This window comes from Leucoraja erinacea, chromosome 3 (genome assembly GCF_028641065.1).
Source record: "Leucoraja erinacea ecotype New England chromosome 3, Leri_hhj_1, whole genome shotgun sequence".
Lineage (NCBI taxonomy): Eukaryota > Metazoa > Chordata > Chondrichthyes > Rajiformes > Rajidae > Leucoraja > Leucoraja erinaceus.
The window spans coordinates 103493928-103514911 of NC_073379.1; the positions used below are offsets into that span (position 1 = coordinate 103493928).

At 42.5% G+C, this 20984-nt stretch overlaps 1 long non-coding RNA gene across 1 annotated transcript in view; it reads left to right on the forward strand.

Annotated features, from left to right (window-relative positions):
- The window catches only part of LOC129695902 (uncharacterized), a 68123-nt gene extending 49747 nt beyond the window's left edge, over positions 1–18376 (forward strand). The window contains exon 3 of the long non-coding RNA XR_008723250.1: positions 17357–18376. This is a non-coding gene — a long non-coding RNA (uncharacterized LOC129695902). The remainder of the gene's footprint in view (positions 1–17356) is intronic.
- Positions 18377–20984: the final 2608 nt, after the last annotated feature.

Here is a 20984-nt window from a genome sequence, read left to right on the forward strand (position 1 = left end):
GATTCCCACTCCCTCATCTTTACAGTGGATGTCACTCTACACCTCCATCTCCCACCAGGAAGGTCTTAAAGCCCTGCGTTTCTTCCTCGACCGCACAACCAGCCAATTTCCATCCACTAATACTATCCTCCGCCTAACAGAGATGGTCCTTACTCTCAACAGCTTCTCTTTCGACACCTCCCACTTACTCCAGATCCAAGGCGTAGCTATGGGCACTCACATAAGCCCTAGCTATGCCCGCCTCTTTGTAGGGTACGCCGAATAATTCCTGTTCCAGGCGTACACTGGCCCTATCCCCGAACTCAACCTCCGCTACATTGACGACTGCATTGGTGCTGCCTCCTGCACCCATGCAGAACTCACTGACTTCATCAACTTCACCACTAATTTCCGTCCTGCACTCAAATTCACTTGGACCATCTCCGACATCACCTACTGTTTCTAGATCTCATCCTCTATCACAGGAAACAGACTATTGACCGACATCCACTCCAAACCTACTGCCTTCCATAGCTATCTTGACTACACTTCTTCCCAACCTGCTTCCTGTATAGACTCTATCCCCTATTCTCAATTCCTCCGTCTACACTGCATCTGCATCCAGGATGGTGGCCGATTGGGAAAGGGGGAGATGCAGCGAGACCTGGGTGTCATGGTACACCAGTCATTGAAGGTAGGCATGCAGGTGCAGCAGGCAGTAAAGAAAGCGAATGGTATGTTGGCTTTCATAGCAAAAGGATTTGAGTATAGGAGCAGGGAGGTTCTACTGCAGTTGTACAGGGTCTTGGTGAGACCACACCTGGAGTATTGCGTACAGTTTTGGTCTCCAAATCTGAGGAAGGACATTATTGCCATAGAGGGAGTGCAGAGACGGTTCACCAGACTGATTCCTGGGATGTCAGGACTGTCTTATGAAGAAAGACTAGACAGACTTGGTTTATACTCTCTAGAATTTAGGAGATTGAGAGGGGATTTTGTAGAAACATACAAAATTCTTAAGGGGTTGGACAGGCTAGATGCAGGAAGATTGTTCCCGATGTTGGGGAAGTCCAGGACGAGGGGTCACAGCTTAAGGATAAAGGGGAAATCCTTTAAAACCGAGATGAGAAGAACTTTTTTCACACAGAGAGTGGTGAATCTCTGGAACTCTCTGCCACAGAGGGTAGTCGAGGCCAGTTCATTGGCTATATTTAAGAGGGAGTTAGATGTGGCCCTTGTGGCTAAGGGGATCAGAGGGTATGGAAAGAAGGCAGGTACGGAATACTGAGTTGGATGATCAGCCATGATCATATTGAATGGCGGTGCAGTCTCGAAGGGCCGAATGGCCTACTCCTGCACCTAATTTCTATGTTTCTATGAGGTGTTCCATACCAGGGCATCGGAGATGTCCACATCCTTTAAGGAAAGGGGGTTCCCCTCTTACATTATAGAGGTGGCTCTTACTATGGTCTCCTCAATATCCAGTAGCTCCTCTCTTACTGCCCCTCCCCCCATTCGTAACAAGGACAGAGTCCCCCTTATCCTCACCTTCTACACCTTCAGCCGTCGTATACAACATATAATCCTCCAACATTTTCGCCACCTCCAACAGGATCACACTACTGGCAACAACTCCCCATCTCCACCCATTTCTGCTTTCCGCAGAGATCATTCCTTCCGTAACTCCCTGGTCAACTCATCCATTTCCCACCCAAACCACCCCCTACCCGGGTACTTTCCCCTGCAACCTCAGGACCTGTCCCTTTACCTCCCCCCTCGATTCCATCCAAGGACCTAAACAGTCTTTCCAGGCGAGGGGGAGGTTCACTTGCACTTCCTCCAACGCTCTTGCCTTAAATTTTCACAATATATATTTGTGAGACCAAGTACAATTTGCCCAGATTTGCTGATGATACCAAAACGGATGTAGGGTGGACTGTGAGGAAGAGATAGAGAAGCGTTAGTAGGATATTGGCAAAGTGACTGGGCGAGGAGGTGGAAAAATGTGAATTGTTCCCTTTGGCAGAAAAAAATAAAAAAGTGATTTTTTTACAAATTGAAAGTTGTTACCATTTAAATGCCCTTATGTATGAATTACTGAAAGTCAACATGAAAGCAGAACAATCAGTTATGAATGCAAATATTGTCCTGACCTTTATTGCAATATGAAGGAGAGGTCATGGCGGGCTCTGTTGAGACTGCATTGGTAATATTGTGTAAGAGACAAAGGACACACCAGTGAGTGAGGGAGTCCAGCACATTTTTGATGCATGAGGTAAGATCATACATTTTGGGAAGGAACTCTCAGGGATTTAGAAGAATGGGTTGTGATTTCATTGAAGTACACAACATTGGTATGGGAATGAAAAGGTGGATGCAGAGTTGATGATTCCTCTGCCTGGGGTGTCTAAACGAGGGGTCAACTTAAAGGCTACCCGCGCAGTACAGAGAAGAAAAGAGAGTGAATCTTTGGAATTCTCCAAGTTTGAAGTCCCAGTTGCTGTAAAGAGATTGATAGATTTTTGTAATATTTAAGGAATTAAGGGGTTTGGGACGAGGTTAGGCGCTGAGGTCAAATATCATCCAAGATTACTGAATGATAAGGCAGAAATAATGCTGCTTCTATGTATTACATCCTTATTTTATCCATAAAAGATGGGCAGTCAGATATACATGGGAGCCAGACTTCTTTAGGGTGGTATGCACTCATCTGGAATTTCCATGTACAAATTTTTAGACATTTTCTTTTGATTATGATAATAAATCTGACTAGTGCATGGGCCTAATTCTGGCATTGTGGAAATAGTCCAACCGAGTAAATGATTGGATATCCATTTTTAGGGTGGTGCTCTCTCTGTATTTTGAGTCTGTTCAGTGTATACGGTGACAAGATTTCTCTGTTCAAGACTTTAAACAAAATTGAGCAAAGACATGTTAACATGGAGATATCTTACAGCTTAACCACAACTATCACACACACAATCTTCCCCTATTCGATCATAGTGGGATTCATCTATATGTTACAAAAACTCTCATCTTGTTTGTTAGTGAGTCTGCCTGTCTGCCTGTGAGTCTGTCTGTGACTCTTTGTGTGCGACTCATGCCCAGATGCCCTGAATTACGTCAAAATTGTGCACAATATCACTACAATTTCTGCACCACCTTAGTCACAATTGTCTTGTGGTGTGTTTTTATCAAGTTTCATTTAGATTGATGTTATATTTTACAAGTTATTCACATTTTTAACTTTACAAAATCCCACTTTGAGAAAGATTTCTTCCAATCTGCACTGGCAGTTATCAGCTATGATATCACAATGGGATTGTAGCATATCCACTACATGGTTGCTATCCTAAGAAACTGAGTCCTTGGCATCAAATGTCCTTCAGGGGAAGAATCTGCCAGCCTAACCCAACACATATGTGATTGCAAAGACACATGGTTGACTTTTAATTGTTCTCTAAATTGAAATTTTAATGATTAGATTTGGATACAAAAGATGGCCTTGTTGATGGTACCGACATCACATTAAAGAATAAAAAATGTTGGTCCAATTGCATTTTTATTTACGTTTAAAATGAGGGAGGGTGAAAAAAATGAGCTGACCTGCAGAGTTGGGGGCTATGAATGAGTGGTGGAATATTGCGTTGGGAGAATGTGTTGTATTGGGGAACCAGGCCTCCCATGTGGCAGGGACCCAACGGGTCCCACTTGGTCTAGTATATTATAATGCTTCTGTAACTGACGAATCCAGAATCCTTTTCCAAACTGAATCTTTTCAAATAAAGCTGATGACATAGGCTGTTAACTACGACATCAGTGCCTGTTTTTAATTGTTTTACAATATATTAATGTAATTGTTATAGCAACGATAGGGGATTTGTGGTGGAGGGGTAGTTAGCCTCATATACTGATATAGGGTCGTTTCTGACATACCCTAATTTTCCTAAGCTTTTAAAGATGCAAGTCTTGCAATAAGCAGAAACAGATTTTAAACAATTCCTGTCATTTAGTTCAAAATCTAAATCATATTCGTGAGAAAAGTGAAAAAAATATTAGCACGAGTTTGGGGAAACAATGTTCAGGCAGTCAGTGGGCATAATGATGCAGTTAGATTTTAAAAGATTAAAAAAATCTTTAGATTCCCTTTAATTACTATGATCTTGGGAGAGTTTAAAACACATGATCTTTGTTAGTAAGAACTGCTTTGTTTTGTCCAATATCATGGCACTGATCTTGAAAATGTAAAATCATTTCCCCGGCAAGCAGTTCGTAAATGCACTACCTCATCTGGCATCAAGCCATCAGACCATGAAGGTTAGAAGTTAGATCTATCAACTGTGTTGAGCAAGTCAACATATTTTAGAGGAGCAGCAGAACATAACTAAAGCATCAAATGCAAAAAGACTGGGGACTGTGATTACTAGAAAGCTTTTTGTTTGCATTATTGTTTGTGAAGCAATGGAATAGCACGCGTTGCCAGGGTTAAAAATTGAAGAACAAACCATGCTCATAGTGAAGAATATGCTGAAAGAATGGTTGAAAGAGAGAGGGATAAATTGATAAGGAACAGGCCTGCAATTTGGTATAATAGCCGCAATGGAAGATTGGGCTCCAAATAGCCTGTTTTTGTGATTTCTGGGCGATTTTGTGTTATTAGAACATTGCAATTACCCTATTTCTAGATTAGGGAAAAAGGAGAAAATGGAACAGCCAGCCAGGATCCTCATTTGGGAACATTGATTGGTAACGCCTGCTGGAAAATCCATGCATGGACATCAGGTGAAAGTGGAACTGTGCTCAGCTGTCATCCCTCTCCACTTGCCAAATAGTTTGCTGACACTCACTGTCCAGGCCCACACATGAAGAATGGCCACCAGGGTAAGTGCTGGAAGATTGCCATCATACGTGGAATCATATCCTAGCATGAGTTATAGCTTATGGAAGAGAAAAGAAAATTGTGCAGTCTGGAAAAATGTAAAACATTTAGTTTTAAGCATTAAGATTTTACCTTCAATAAACAATAAAATTCATTTAACAGTAAGGCATTTAAATCGTTTCATTTTGTGATGCTCCTCATCTTATAGAAGCAAATTGACATTGTGATAAATTAAATTAATTTGCAGATAGAGGTCTATCGTGCAAATATTATTCATCTGACTAAAAAGCAGTCGTCTGAATGAACTTAATTCAGTTAACCTTGACATGCATGGAAATGTAATGCAAGAGAATTGCTATTGACGGCCCCGGAAGATTTGTAATATTTGCAGAATAAACTACAAAAGTCTAACCTTGTCAAATTTAGTTGCTGAAAGGAAATCATTTCAACACAACAGATGAAACGAACAAAAAGCAATTTACCTACGGATAGCAAAACAAGATAACTTTTTACATTTTGCATCCATATAATTCTGGCATAAATTATCTTGAAGTATGGATGTGATATTAATCGGAAAAGTAACATTTTAAGAAAAAGAAAATCAAAAGTTCTGTCTGCAGTCAAAAGTTAGTCAATTAAGATCCATCTGTTTCCTGTTCTTAAACAGAGGGGAAAGGTCATTTTTCCTTTGTTTTAAATGAGCTGGTCATTACTTCAGACGCAATAGAAATTCAACCACCTTAATGAAACTGGTATTTCAATGACATTGTGTGCTCTGTGGCATCCCAGTGGTACATGTTCATGTATTGTAACTGGGGAGGATTTTACAAATAAATGCACAGTAGAGCATGACTTTGTGCATGACCTTCATACCCTCGTGCTCTTGTGGTGGCCACCTGGGTAATGTGATGGCTAAATTTGCCACCCCCTACTCTTTCACAAATTACAGAACTGCTTGGAGGCCACACAGTTCAGCAAGCACTGCTTTCCACAGATGGTGAACCCATTAGTCCAGGCCCTCTTAATGTCCTAACAAAACTAGATTTCAAATAGGATTAAAGAAGAGCATTAATCTCATTAGATTAAAAAAAAAAGTCAAGTTTCGAAGTGTACAAGGGCCAAATATTAAGAATGCAAATTGAATTATTTGATTGGCACGGTTTTATTCAAGTGATTTGGTCAAAGTTATGTTGAGACAAAATATATATATATTTTTTTTAAGTACTGGGCTCGCTCCAAGGACTCAGCATTAAAATATAACAATAGTTTGACATTCACAAGCACTAACTGGAACACTACCCTCTAAAGACCATAAGTAGAAAGTATTTGTTTTGTTCCTATAATAGGTTTATCATTTTAATACATTCCCTCTGCTACAAAATAAAATCAGATAATATTTAATTTGCATTTCTATTCACCTTTCAAGGAAATTGCATTAACTTATTAGTGGTCACTAAATGTGGTGCAGCTAATTTTATCACTTTTGGAAATCTGATGGCTTGTTTCCTTGATTTGCTTGTGGAAATTTTTAAACAATGTGTTAAAAAAAAAATCGACGTTGACAGTAATATTTTCGTGTACTTAAAATATAGATTTTGAAATTATCAGATAAATCAGAAATGACATTGAATTGTTTTACAATGGAAGTTTATTTTAAAAGCCATATACAAACAATCCATTCAGCTTTTTCAGGGATGGTTTTAATTTGTGTTTGATAGGATAATACAACACAAATTGTCCTTTCTATCCCACCATGCCTATGTAGGTAGACACAAAATGCTGGAGTAACTCAGCGGGACAGGCAGCATCTCTGGAGAGTGACGTTTCAGGTCGAGACCCTTCTTCAGACTGAAGTCGGGGAAGCTAGAGAAATCAATGTTCATACCGCTAGGGTGTTAGCTACCCAAACGAAATATGAGGTGCTGTTCCTCCAATTTGCGCTGGGCCTCACTCTGACTATGTAGGAGGCCCAGGACTGAAAGGTCAGATTGGGAATGGGAGGGGTAGTTAAAGTGCTGAGCAACTGGGAGATCAGGTAGGTTAAGGTGGACTGAGCGGAGGTGTTCAGCGAAATGATCGTCGAGCCTGCGCTTGGTCTCGCCGATGTACAGAAGTTGACACCTGGAACAGCGGATACAGTAGATGAGGTTGGAGGAGGTGCAAGTGAACCTCTGCCTCACCTGAAAAAGATTGTTGGGGTCCTTGGAGGGAGTCGAGGGGGGGAGATAAAGGGACAGGTGTTGCATCTCCTGCCGTTGCTGGGGAATGTACCTGGGGAGGGGCTGGTTTGGGTGGGAAGGGACGAGTTGTATCCTTGTGTATGTTTTTGCCTATGTACACTAATCCTATTTGCCAAGATTAGGTCCCTACTCTCCTAAACTTTGCATGGTTAAGTCTCTATCTAATTGTTTCTTAAACAGTGTGATTGTACCTGACTCCACCATCTCCCCTGGCTGTGAGTTCCAGATATTAATCACTCTCTGTGTGGGGGAAAAACACTTTTGCCTTAATTTATCTTTCACACACTTCTCTCACACAAACATACGCCCACATATTTTTGATTTTTGAAAATGAATTCTGTCCATCTACCCTATCTTTTCTTCTTTGTACTTCATATAAAGCTCAACAAGTCACCCATCAGCTTCCTTTCCTACCCATAACTTTGTTCCTCCGATCCAGGCAACATCCTAGTGACTCTCCTCAACATCCTCTCCAGCACAATACATCCCTCCTATAACACGGTGAACAGGACTGTGCACAATATTCCAAATGTAGCCTTTCCGGTGTCTTGTGAGTTTGCAAAATAACATCCCAATTTTTATATACTATGCTTCAACCTTTGAACTTCTGATTTCCTTAGGTCTTCTTAGTAGAATATTATCTGAATGGTGGTCGATTAGGAAAAGTGGAGATGCAACGAGATCTGGGTGGCATGGTACACCAGTCATTGAAAGTAGGCATGCAGGTGCAGCAGGCAGTGAAGAAAGTGAATGGTATGTTAGCATTCTTAGCAAAAGGATTTGAGTATAGGAGCAGGGAGGTTCTACTGCAGTTGTACAGGGCCTTGGTGAGACCACACCTGGAGTATTGCGTACAGTTTTTGTCTCCTAATCTGAGGAAAGACATTCTTGCCATAAAGGGAGTGCAGAGAAGGTTCGCCAGACTGATTCCTGGGATGGCAGGACTTTCATATGAAGAAAGACTGGATAGATTTGGCTTGTACTCGATAGAATTTAGAAAATTGAGGGGGGATCTTATAGAAACTTACAAAATTCTTAAGGGGTTGGACAGGCTAGATGCAGGAAGATTGTTCCTGATGTTCGGGAAGTCCAGAACAAGGGGTCACAGTTTAAGGATCAGGGGGAAGTCTTATAGGACCAAGATGAGAAAAACATTTTTCACACAGAGAGTGGTGAATCTGTGGAATTCTCTGCCACAGAAGGTAGTTGAGGCCAGTTCATTGGCTATATTTAAGAGGGAGTTAGATGTGGCCCTTGCGGCTAAAGGGATCAAGGGGTATGGAGTGAAGGCAGGTACAGGATACTGAGCTGGATGATCAGCCATGATCATATTGAATGGCAGTGCAGGCTTGAAGGGCCGAATGGCCTACTCCTGCACCTATTTTCTATGTTTCTATGTTTCTTCAGCACCCTATTATCAGTTTAGGAAACAATGGACTTTCATTTCAAGTTCTCTCTGTTCATCGACATTCCTGGGCACTCTTCATTTGCTGTATATTTCGTGGTGGGAGATTGCAACCTTCATGTGGTCCACCCTGTTTCAACGAATGCAATCAACCTGGCGTGCACAAACAGAAAATCAAACAGAACAAGACAAGTTGTCTTACAACTTTAGGCTGTGCACGCCACACGCAAGAAGACTGTATATGTCCTACCGCCATTTTACCTAATAAAATGCATCAACATGCACTTATTGGAATTGAATTCCATATGCCAACACTTGTCCAACTTTCTATCTGATCTTTATTCTCCTTGCTATCCACAAAAACCACTAAGTTTCATGCTTTCTGCAAACTTATTAATCGTATCTCCTACATTCATATCCAAGTTGTTAATACATTTCTGAAGCAATAAGGGTCTCAGCACCAATCGCTGCAGAACTGAAGGATTCAGAAACAAAATCCTTCCACTATTATCCTCTGTCTCCATTCACCAATCCAATATTGGATCCAATTTTCCAGCTCACCTGAGATACTATGTGACTTAACCTTCTGGATCTTCCTACCATGTGTATTCCTAAAAGCCACATAGACAATGTCTACAAGCCTGCATACATGAAACTTCTTAATTTTCTCTTCACAAATGTGCGAGGCAGGTTTTCCCCTGCGTAAAGCCATGCTAACTATCCTAGATCAACCCCTATAACAATTACAGCACGGAAACAGGCCATCTCGACCCTTCTAGTCCGTGCCGAACACGTATTCTCCCCTAGTCACATATACCTGAGCTCAGACCATAACCCCCCATTCCTTTCTCGTCCATATAACTATCCAATTTATTTTTAAATGATAAAAACGAACCTGCCTCCACCACCTTCACTGGAAGCTCATTCCACACAGCCACCACTCTCTGAGTAAAGAAGTTCCCCCTCATGTTACCCCTAATCTTCTGTCCCTTAATTCTCAAGTCATGTCCCCTTGTTTGCATCTTCCCTCCTCTCAGTGGGAAAAGCTTATCCACGTCAACTCTGTCTGTCCCTCTCATCATTTTAAAGACCTCTATCAAGTCCCCCCTTAACCTTCTGCGCTCCAAAGAATAAAGCCCTGACTTGTTCAACCTTTCTCTGTAACTAACCTTTCTCTGTAACTTCTCTGTAACCCTACCTTTCCAAATTTCCATAGAACATAGAACAGTCTTGCACAGGCACAGAACTTCAGCCCACAATGTCCGTGTCAAACATGATGGCAATTTAATCTAAACTCCCTTGCCTGCACATGATACATATCCATCCATTCCCTGTATATCTATGTGACTATCAAAAGACCTGTTACCTGTAAATGTCACTATTGTATCTGCCTCCACCAACACCCTGACAGCACGTTCCAGAGACACACTAATCTCTGTGTGACAAAATCATGCCTCACATACCTCCTTTAAACTTTGCCTCTCTCAATTTAAAGTCATGCCCTTTTGCCATTTTCATTCTTTGAAAAAAGATTCTGACTGTCTACCCTATCTACGCCTCTCATAAATGTATGTACTTGTATCAGGTCTCCCTTAGCCACTGACTTCAGAGAAAACAACCCAAGTTTGTCCAAACTCTCCTTACAGTTAATGCCTTCTAATCCAGGCAGCATTCTGATAAACCTCCTACTCTACCTGCTGAGCAGATGGACTATTGTCAAATTCACAAAAACATCTCCCTTAGGATTTTCTATAATAATTTCTCTATCACTGACGTAAAGCTCACTAGCCTGCAGTTATTTGGCTTTATGTTTAAAAGTATATCCTAAACAGTTTTAGTCAAATTATGAGGAAAAAAATATAACAAAAAAACAGTGAAATTACTTACATTTTAGAAACTATTTAGCTGTAAGGCAACTGGTTATGCAGCATATCAAAGATAGTCTACCTGCCGACCTAGACCCACTGCAGTTCGCCTACAGAGCCAACCGATCCACAGAGGACGCAGTCTCAACAACACTGAACCTCGTACTGTCACACCTTGATCGGAAAAATACTTATGCCAGGATCCTCTTCATAGACTTCAGCTCTGCTTTTAACACAATCATTCCGCAGCAGCTGGTGGAGAAGTTGGAGATATTGGGGGTTGATGCTGGCACATGTAACTGGGTCCTGGACTTTCTATCGCAACGGCAGCAGACAGTCAGGGTGGGCAGTAGGACATCAAAAACCATAGCCATGAGCACTGGCTCACCCCAAGGCTGTGCCCTAAGCCCCCTGCTGTTTAGTCTGCTGACACACGACTGTACTGCTAGACTCAACAACAACTTCATCAACAAGTTCACTGATGACACAACAGTGGTGGGTCTCATCAGTGACAATGATGAGTCGGCATACAGGATGGAGGTGGAGCTGCTCACAGGATGGTGCAAATCCCACAACCTCATTCTCAATGTGGGAAAAACTAAGGAGATGGTGGTTGACTTCAGGAGGGCGGGAAAACAACACCATACACCTCTGCACATTGATGGAGCTGATGTGGAAAGGGTCAGCAGCGTGAAGTTCCTAGGACTCCACATGTCAGATAACCTGACGTCCACGACCAACACCACAGCACTGGTCAAGAGAGCCCAGCAGCAACTACACCCTCTCCGAAGACTACGTAAAGCAGGTCTCCCCACTACACACCTACAAACTTTTTATAGGGGGACAATCGAGAGCACATTAACCTACGGCATCACTTCCTGGTTCGGGAGCTGCAAGGCGTACGAACGGCACCAACTAGACAGGATTGTGAAGACCGCCAGCAGGATTATTGGTGCTCCACTCCCTTTCCTGCTGGACATATACAGGAAGAGATGTATCAGCAGAGCCATCTCCATCATCAAAGACCCCTACCACCCATCGCATCACATATTCTCCATCCTGCCATCTGGGAAGAGGTACAGGAGCATTAGCTGCAAAACCAGCAGGATGCTCCTCAGCTTCTTCCCGCAGGCTATAAGACTGATAAACGGACTTTGCCCCCTGCCAAAGTATCGCGCACCAACCACCAACCTGGACACACTGCAGCAGAGCCACTGTCGTGCCGCTGCCGATCGGAACGCCTGTTGAATGTTTAGTAGAGAGTAGAGTGTTTAATTTGTTCATGATATATGTATTTTTATTTCTATTTATTTTTTACTGCACACTGAATGGACGCTGGTTGAGTAACGTTTTTTTGTTTCTGGGTATGTGAGTACTCAGGAAAATGACAATAAAGATATACTATACTATACTATACTATACTTACCAAGTACAGGGCCTTTCGAAAAAAAGATAAAAATATTTAGACAAACATGCAATGAGGCAAACTAAGTTGGGTCTGTTAAATATTGTAAATTTGGAAGTTTGCTCTCAGGCCAAATTTGGAAACTTTTTCCAATCATTAATTGAAATATAACATTAGAGGTAAAATTTCAATAAGCAACAGTATAGGAACAGAGATGGATGTAGTTCAGGACATTTTGTTTCCACGAAGTACTTTTTAAGTGTGAAGTTGAATTCCTTTAACAGCGTAGTGACAGTGCCCAGCATGGTTGATCGGGGGATTATATTTCTTGCCCTGGCTCTTGTACCTTTTCCTCACATGCTGCTACCTGCCCAGCAGATGGGGGGATTGATCAAAACTGCCCTCCAGAAAGGTGTGACAACAATATGTATTACACAAATATCCATGTAATAACAATGATCACCTACTGCTACAAATTAAGAGGGACTATATTTGGAACTCTGGGCGTTTCTTAGTGACTTGGCTTACATACAGTGAGCTTGCTGTTCCGTATGTTTTACTTAATGCAACTTAATTCCACATAACACAAAGAACGAACAACATGAAAGGGGAAATTGGTTTCACATTTACATCAGCATTTGGAATTTGTGCTCAAATAAAAATAATTTTCTGATTCAAATCTTCACACAAACTCATTACTTTAACTGCACTGCAGCTTTATGTTATTACTGAAGTGCCAGCAGTTTAATTAAAAACAGATCATTAAGTCGTCAAATGTTTATAGAGAGAAAAGAAAACTGACTGTTAGAAAATTGCCATAAATAGGTAACTCGTTGTTCTAGCCTACGACCCAAGACTAAGAGCTTTATTGTCCGTTTCAAGTGAATCAGCTTGCAAGGAGGTTGATGTTTTTTCATCAAGTGCTGGGTCTCTAACATCCAGTTCCCTTGATCACCTCATCAATCAAAGCTGATGATCATGCCCAATGTAAGAAAGACAACTACAGGATGGGCAATTGTCTTGGAAATGTAAAATAAACAGTTTTTCTACATATGCTAATTTTTGTTTATTGACCGCTTAGTGAGCAATGGTGTAATTAGGGTCATTTACGAAGCTAAGTAGCTCAGTGCTTGTCAATACCTGACCTTTAGAATTTTCAGTGTAACATGCTGTTAAACAAGCTGTTGGACTTGCTGTCTTTCTCCAATGCACACAGAGCTGTTTTCAGGAGAATAAATGAAAACCGCCATCCACTCTGCGTTCAGCCATCCCATCTTTTATTGCGTGGAGTTTAGCTAGTATTTGTCAAACTGCCTAGAAACCTAAAGAAAATAAAAGCAGGTTTACAGTTTACAGACGGGGAGTGGGGGTGGGGTAGGGAGGTAGTGTCTGATCACACAGAGGAACAAGGTGGCAGGGAGGGTGGGCTAACTCACTGAACTGTCCAGATGCTATCAGGCAAAGTCACGCTTCCTAATGGGGAAAACAAAATTGCAATTGTTGGACACATTAATATGAAAATATTAATTACATCTATAGACAGCTTGAGAAGAAATGCTCCTGTACAATCTAATTGTCGTAAAGTTTATCTACACAGTTATTAATCCCATACATGTCACTGTTTAGGATTTGAACTTCTAATTTTCTAATTTTCAATGTTGATTTTGCTGAAGGCCGTTGCTTCAGGCAATGACAAAAAAGACTCCTTAATATAGACTATTTGCTCTTGCCAGCTGGAGACCTCTGCACACTGACAGACAGTTTTGACTGGCAACTAGAATCCAAGAAATACAACGAATACAAGAAAGTATCTGTGGGGTTTTTCAGAAAAATATACAAAGTGCTGGAGTAATTCAGTGGGTCAGACAGTGGGTCAGATTATCCATGCTCTCCAGGAACGGTGCCTGACCCACTGAAGGATAGGTGATGTTTCCGGTCAGGGGCCTTCTTCAGACTTCGACGATGCTTCCTGACTCGCTGAGTTACTCTAGCACTTTGTATCTTTTTATTGTATACCGGCACCTGCAGTTCCGTGTATCTCCTGTGCATTGTTCAGATCTAATTGTAGTATTGGTTTAGTTTAGTTTAGTTTAGAGATGGTTTGGAAACAGGCCCTTCGTCCCACTGAGTCCGTGCCAACCAATGATCTCATGTACACTAGTGTATAGGAAGGGACTGCAGATCCTGGGTTAAACCGAAGAAAAACACAAAAAGCTGGCCACTAGTTCTATCCTACACACAAGGGACAATTTACAGAAGCCAATTAACGTGGCAACCAGCACGTCTTTGGAGTGTGGGAGGAAACTGGGGTAGCTGGAGAAAACCCACGTGGTCAGAACATTCAAACTCCATACAGACTGCACCCGTAGTCAGTATTAAACCCAGGGCTTTGGCACTGTATGGCAGCAACTCTACCCTTGCGCCACTGTGCCACCCCTATTCAGGGCCGGATTTAGATGAAGAGAGGCCCAAGGCTGTTCCAATTGTGAGGCCCCTCTCAATCCCCCACCCCCACGATGAGAGGAAGATGGACAAGTCCACCAGATTGACACTGATGTGCAGCCGAGCGTGGCCAATGAGATAAGGGCTGGAAAGCTGCGATTTTTATTTATTGCCAGCGCTAGTGTCGAGTTATCGGCTTAAACACTATTACTGAAGTGTTGTTTAGAGACTACAGTGTGTTGTGACAGCATATGTAAGAAAGGCCTATGACAGTGTCAAAAATATTATACACCAGGCCCGGACGAAGCATTTTCAAAAAGGGGGGTGGCATGGCAGGATTACAGATATTTTATGTGAAATAAGTTAACGCAGCGCATATCACAAGTGCAAAGCTCAAAGTCCCTTGCAGCCAAGGTCCAGGGCCCTGCTTAAGGACCCTGGAAGCTCTGGGGTTTTAGATGATCTCTGTTGCATTCTGAGCCTTATTTTGGAGCATTTTTGAACCAAATTTATGACCAATATTTCAGAATGGTTGAGTCAAGAGTAATGAGTGGTTGGAATGGGATCATTGTTGTATACATTATTTTTAAATGAAGAATTGAAGCTGTCATTGTTTTAATAATCAAGTTGTACTGTAAAATGTTATGTAAAATGATATAAAGAAGCATGCAAACACTGCATATAAAATATTGTGTTTTTGCAGTAAATAAAACATTTTTTTAGAAAATGTTTTGTGTGTGATTTGATTGCCTGTTACTGTTCGACTGTGTTAGTGTGTGCACATTAAAAATATGATGCAAAATGAAAGTCACAAACTATGGAATACATATTTTACAGTATTGTTATCAAGGAAAAGAAAGCAGTTCCAATTGTTTGATATTATTCATATGGAGGAGAAAATATAATTGCTCTAAAATTGCTCTTAATTTTGCAATGTCACTAAAGATAATCCCCCATTCCCTCTCCCCCCCTCCTCCTACGCCATCCCTCTCCCTCCACCTCTCTCTCCCTCCCCATCTCTCTCTCACCCATCACCCCCTCCCCCTCTCTCTCTCCTCCTCTCTCTTTCCCCCTCTCCTCCCTTTCTCCCTCCTTAGTCTCAGATTCAGATTCAGATTCAGATTCCGATTCACTCTCAGATTCAGATTCAGATTCAATTGTAATTGTCAGTGTACAGTACAGAGACCACGAAATGCATTTAGCATCTCCTTGGAAAAGCGACATAGCAAACGATTTGAATTAAATAATAATAAGTGTCCAGGGGGGGGGGGGGGGGGTTGCCAACAGAGCAGTTGCCATACCATACTGATGCAGTTGGTAAGGATGCTCTCGATGGGTGCAGCGGTTTAGAAGTTCACCAGGATCTGAGGAGACAGATGGACCTTCTTCAGTCTCCTCAGGAAGAAGAGACGCTGATGAGCTTTCTTGATCAGAGTAGAGGTATTGTGGGTCCAAGAGAGGTCATCGGAGATGTTGACTCCCAGGAACCTGAAGCTAGACCCCCTCAACCCCCTTTCCCCCTCTCACATCCCCCCTCTCTCTCCCTCCCTCCCCCTCTCTCTCTCCCTCCCACGCAGCGAGGCTCCGACTCGGCTCCGCAGACACTGCAGCTCCCACCCCCCTTTCCTGGAGAAACGGGCACTTCCGCAACACAATATTCCACTACTTACCTGGAGTAGACACCTAGGATCTTTGGTAGACACGAGGCATCGAGGTGATTGTGTGGAGTGCAAATGGAGATCTGAACCCACCCGGGTCCACTGCGCACGTGTGTAGAGACAGCGTCATTTTGTGTCGCCACTGCCTCACCGGCTTCCCCCAACTGCGCAGGCACAGATAGTCGCAATTTTTTCCCCCAAAACTTCCAACGGGCCGAAACCAGAATTTCGGGTGATTTCTGTCAAAGTGGAAACGCTGATAGCGTTCCAATTATTTTTTCCTCTGTTTTTTTTTACTCTGGGGAAAAATTCGGAGGCCCCTTAGATCTCGAGGCTCTAAGCTAAAGCTTGTGAAGCTTATACGTAAATCCGGCCCTGCCCCTATTGAGGCCTTAGTATTTCCTGATGTCCTTGACTGCTATATACTGCTCTCTGCTGTCCCCTGTTAACTTCAGTTGACCCCCAGCAGTCATTACCCTCAAAACACTTACTGATCCAGCAGGACCTTGGCCCCTTCAGGTCCCTTGTCTAGAACAACTAGGCCCCAGCTACGTTACGTCTCCTGACGTTGACAGCTAGAAAGTACAAGGAAATGCTGGGCATCTCAGGGAAAGAAAATACATCAATCACACTGTCCAGCTGTCTCAATTAACCCTTAGTTAAGCTGGGACCTCCTGGAGTATCTGAAAGACATCTGAGGGAATGGGAGATGCTATCTGCCACAAAGATTACCATTCTCTGTGTAGATCAAAGACAATTCCACATTTTACCCTAGCGATTAGTTGTAATTAAATAAAGTAAGTCTGTTTAAACTCCATTAGCAGCCAGGCGTTTGTTACAGTAGAGTGAGCTCAAATCAAGCATTCTTAATTAAAAGATAATCCATAAGATCCACTAAAATATGCTTCCAAAATATTTGATTTTGCCCCTGAAAGGTTTACTCTTCAAATACTGGCGTGAATCCGCTGATTCAGACAACTCAGGTAAAAAGTCCAGAGTATCTCCTTTGTGTTCCATTTGCCACTGAGTGTTGAATGTAGCTGATAACATCAATTTTGCACGCTATTATCTAAAATGGTTGAAAACCACACTTCAGCAAAGTCTGACATAAATCTTAGAGAGGGTCCAATGAATATGTATGAGCTGAAACAGATAGGACAGCGTGAGCACATTAATATTCCTGTCACTGGGGTTTCAAACTTTCCTGGATGGTTAGAGTAGTGGAAAGCAATAGTTTTTGTAATATGGTATACAAAGCAATTACACAATTATGTAATTAGAATTTCAAATGCTGCTTAACTGTCTAATCTTTTATTTAATGCTGTGAGGTCAATGCAGTGCTTTGTTTGCACATGTAGGAATGGCTGTTAACCTTGAGAGGATGAGGAGGGGAGATTGCAAAGGCTAAGGCCATTATAGAAAAGCTTTTGCTTTTGGTCCTGGAGTCATTCATCATTTCTGCGCATTCTTTTGTCCCTGACAGATCTGGTCTGAGCCCTGACATCGGACACCCAATAACCTCGAGCAGACATGGCTGAAGGCCCAAAGAATTCCTTCATCGCAAACACGCATGAAGATAGCAGCAGATAAAGGCATCTCAAACACTGAGGATGACAAGGCAGCAATTTAACTCTATTATAAGAGAGGATATCTCACTTTAAAACATTTTAGGCTTTGCTAATAAAAACCTGATGAGAAGCTGAAGACAGTGTCTTAAATGCAGCCAAAACAACATATTTGCGGTGCATTGGTTTAACCCTGTAGTTACCCTAAAGCCATTTTCTGTTCAGTAATTTGGGCAGAATTTAAGTGGCTCCAAAATAGGCACTAATGAAAACAAAGGACTGGGTCTGAAGATGGGTTTCGGCCCGAAACGTTGCCTATTTCCTTCGCTCCATAGATGCTGCTGCACCCGCTGAGTTTCGCCAGCATTTTTGTCTACCTTAGATTTTCCAGCATCAGCAGTTCCTTCGTAAACACTAATAAAAACACCCATTCTTTGCTTACTTAGACTTCACTGTGCTTTTGCTACTTTTATTACCATTCTCCCATTGGTAACGCACACTCTCACTGAAACAGTTGTGCATGAGAAGGCACTAAATTCATTTAAATGGAAACACATGAAATGCACTGCTGTAATTTTTGACAGAGATTCATGGAAATTTACTACAACAGAGCTCTCGTGTTATTTGTTTGACGTTTGTGGAGGGGGACAGGATGGAAATAGGTGTGTTATATGTGAGATTGGTAACATATTAGAACATCAGGCCATGCTTCAGTTTGTACTGAGAGCAGAAGTTTGCACTGAACTGTGGACCAGTTCATGGACTGTTTGCTGTGATGTAATGCCCCTGTCCCACTTAGGAAATATGAACGGAAACCTCTGGAGACTTTGCGCCCCACCCAAGGTTTCCGTGCGGTTCCCGGAGGTTCCCGGAGGTTTTTGTCAGTCTCCCTACCTGCTTCCACTACCTGCAACCTCTGGCAACCACTTGCAACCTCCGGGAACCCCACGGAAACCTTGGGTGGGGCGCAAAGTCTCCAGAGGTTTTCGTTCAGGTTTCCTAAGTGGGACAGGGGCATAATTAAACCTGTAAAGTACATGTGGGGTTGTGTGGGAAAGATGGATCAGCCATGTTTGAATGGTGGAGTAGACTTGATGGGGCAAATGGCCTAATTCTGCTCCTATGACTTTGAACTTATGGACATAAGTTATGAATGGCACGGTGGCACAGCAGTAGAGCTGCTGCCTTACAGCACCAGAGACCCGGTTCGATCCTGACTACGGGTGTTGTCTGTACAAAGTTTGTACATTCTCCCGGTGACTGTGTGGGTCTCCTCCCACACTCTAAAGACATACAGGTTTGTAGGCTAATTGGCTTGGCAAAAACATTGTAAATTGTCCCTAATGTGTGTAGGAAAGTGTCAGTGTGAGGAATGCTGGTCGGCGCAGATTTGGTGGGCTGAAGGGCCTGATTCTGTGCAGTAAGTCTAAAATAAACTAAACTAAACCAAACATATGGTAAGTGCAGCCAAAGTACATTCCATGGCATGCTTTTAGTTGACACTATGACGACATCATATAGGTTTCTCTATGAACTGGCTACGATCCAGTTTATTTGTTAAATAGCAAGTAAGTCCAAAAAACAGTAAAGAGAATAGCGATTGATTGAACATATTTTTCAGCTCACAAACAAGATGTCTTAATGACTTTTGGGTGAGCAATGACTTTTTTTCCACATTTGGAATAAGAACAATGAAGCATATTGAAACCAGACACATGTAAAAGAAAAAAAGTTTTGAGTCAAATAAAAACAGGCCAATTAAATTAAAATCCAAATATCAGCTCACAGTAACTGAAATTTTAAAAGAAGACTAGCTTAATAAAAAAATATTTTGACCACCATGTTGACAGAGTTGAATGAACATTAATGCAAGCCTATTTTTCCTGTGACTGTGTAAAATACACAAATGTTGAACTGCCTAACTTCAGTGATAAATGTGTGAAATTTAGTTAAGTGTGAATGGAATGTGGTTATGAGCACTTCCAGATTGAATCGCACTATTCCAGAAATCTGGAACCACTATTCCAGATCACGGTTGAGCACAAGATGCCACAACCAAGTCAGATGTGTCTGGGACAGTGTAAATACTTGCTCCCTTTTCTCTTCCAAGCAACACTCCTATGAAATGGGGCACCATGGTGGTGCAGCGGAGGAGTTGTAACCTTACAGCACCAGAGACGTGGGTTCGATCCGGATTTTGTATGTTCTCCCCGTGATCTCTTGGGGTTTCCCTGGGTGCTCCGGTTTCCTCCCACACTTCAAACACAAAGAGGTTTGTAGCTTAATGTGCTTCGGTAACAATTTGTCCCCAATGCGTAGGATATTACTAGTATACAGGGATCTCTGATCGGCACAGAATCCGGGGGTGCCAGGGAGATGGCAGCCCTGCCGGCAGTGTGTTTGTCTTTTCACTCTTTTTGTTATGTTTTAGTTTGTTACAAGTTTTTGTTTTAATATTCTTTGGTTTGTTTTAAGTGGGGGAAGGGGGGGGGGGGGAGGGGGGAGGGGATTGGGGGATTTTTTTTTTTCAAGTTCCTACTTTGCTGGAGATTTGATTATTTTTCAGATCATATTCTCCGGGCTCTGCGGCCTACCAATGCTGGAGCTGGAAGCCTCCTCAGACTGTCGTGAGCCCCACCGTGGGGCGCGGACTTAACATCAGGGCTGATCCCTTGCCTGGGATAGCTCCCGCCGTGGAACTAACACCAAGGGCTCGCAGTCTTCGGGAAAGGCCGAGTCGGGAGCTCCGTCGTGGAAGGTTCGACCAGCCCCGCGCGAGGTTCGATTGCTCGGCGCGGGGGAGCTGACATCTCCCGCCAATGCAGGAGTAGATCACCTCGGCATGGAGGGCCCGAACGCCGCCGGCTACGGGAGTCAAGATCGTCCCGTCAATGGAGGCTCGAGGCTCACGACCAAGGAAGAACTAAGGGAAGGACTTGAACTTTATTTCGCCTTCCACCACAGTGAGGAATGTGTAGGAGTCACTATGGTGGATGTTCATGTAAAAATGTGTTTTTGCGTGATCTGTTACTTTTAATTGTATAACTAACCTGGCCAATGAAATCCATCGTATGTTGCAAAACATACTGGCGAATAAAGTGTGATTCTGATTCTGATTCTTATTCTGATTCTGATTCTGATCAGTGGTTGGAGGGCCTGGCTCCGAGCTATATCTCGAAACTAAACTAAATCAGTTCATATGTTCCAAAAATACTTGAAATTACTGGTGTCCTCACATGCATCCACTTGTTCTACCCTTCTTCATACATGCTCACCATCAATTATCAAACTTTGTGCAATAGTTTCTTGCAGGCATCACTCCATTTATTAATAGCTTTTTCCTAACCATTCGCGTACTGTAGAAAGGGCAAAGCAGAGCACTCTGACGCCAGGCATTCTCAATACAATCACATTTTCATCTTGCTGCTCGGTAAATATATCTCAAGCTGAAGCTGCAATTCAATGCAGATAGATTATCTTACTTACCTCCAGGCTTCCTCTTTCATACGCTCATAATACATAGTCTATCTCCTCTCTCCATTCTCC